The sequence below is a fragment of the Gigantopelta aegis genome, unplaced genomic scaffold (assembly GCF_016097555.1).
Source record: "Gigantopelta aegis isolate Gae_Host unplaced genomic scaffold, Gae_host_genome ctg7434_pilon_pilon, whole genome shotgun sequence".
Lineage (NCBI taxonomy): Eukaryota > Metazoa > Mollusca > Gastropoda > Neomphalida > Peltospiridae > Gigantopelta > Gigantopelta aegis.
This window is the reverse complement of record NW_024535813.1, coordinates 1,559-1,979: the sequence shown is the minus strand read 5'-3', so window position 1 is coordinate 1,979 and position 421 is coordinate 1,559.

Here is a 421-nt window from a genome sequence, read left to right as displayed (position 1 = left end):
TGACTTAGACGCCATCTTTCGGATCAACGTATGTGATATGAAAAAAGACGTGACAGAAACGACAACTAAAGACATATACACAGTCTTGTTATCACGAACTTACAAAGATGTATCGTTTAAAACCAGGTGGGAAATAGGCTTTATGTAAACCATAAACTGGCAAAACATTTGGAAAACACTAAATTCAGGCTTTATTGAAAATCCCAATTTTGACTTAATTTATAAAATGATTAGAAACCTAATTGCAGTTAGGAAACACCTGTATGACTGGAAGATTGAGCCCACCCCGGAGTGCCTTGTGTGCGACAGAGTGGACTCAGTCTTGCATGCCTTTTTTCACTGCAAAAAACCCAGAAAATTTATTAAACAACTCGAACCTATATTTAAGTAACTTTTTGGCAATAAATTTCGCTTGAATCCT